Source organism: Grammomys surdaster, unplaced genomic scaffold (genome assembly GCF_004785775.1).
Source record: "Grammomys surdaster isolate TR1022 unplaced genomic scaffold, NIH_TR_1.0 128, whole genome shotgun sequence".
In the NCBI taxonomy this organism is placed as follows: Eukaryota; Metazoa; Chordata; class Mammalia; order Rodentia; family Muridae; genus Grammomys; species Grammomys surdaster.
The window spans coordinates 6,691,822-6,692,574 of record NW_021604586.1 but is presented as its reverse complement, the minus strand read 5'-3'; positions in this window follow the sequence as shown (position 1 = coordinate 6,692,574).

The window sequence follows — 753 nt, the reverse complement described above, 5'->3', positions numbered from 1 at the left end:
CACAACACATTAGCCGCCCTCGTGTTTGTGTTTCAGTACCTTGGAGAGGTCCAAAAACAGGCTATAGACCTCCACCTCAGTCCAGTTAACCATGCCCTGCCCTTACCCACAGAGGCAGCAGACCAGACACCACTGTGGTACCACAAGCCTAGGGTCAGCCCTGGCTTGGTCGTCACAGGTCTCATGACCCTGACATAGTCACTTGAAACCTCTTATCACCTTGTATGTTCCTGGGCCTGAGGGTGACCCAGGCCACATTTAAATCCTCTGCTCTAGGGGCCTGCAGGATGGCTCAGAGGGTTAAAAGATGCTTGCCACCAAGTGTGGCGATCTGAGTTTGATCCCTGGGACCCACATGGTAGAAGACAACTGATTCATACAAAGTTATCCTCCCATTTCTGCATGCATACGATAGCATGTGTATGCCCACATGCAGATACACACTCACATGCACACACATGCACGTGCACACATTCAGCCATGCACACACATACACGCACACATGTACACACATATATACACACATGTACACTAAGAATAAATGCGACAAGCCAGGCGGTGGTGGCGCACACCTTTAATCCCAGCACTTGGGAGGGAGAGGCAGGCGGATTTCTGAGTTCGAGGACAGCCTGGTCTACAGAGTGGGCTCCAGGACAGCCAGGACTACACAGAGAAACCCTGTCTCGAAAAACCAAAAAAAAAAAAAAAGAATAAATGCGACACATAACCTCTGCCCCCCCCATTCAAAGTTGT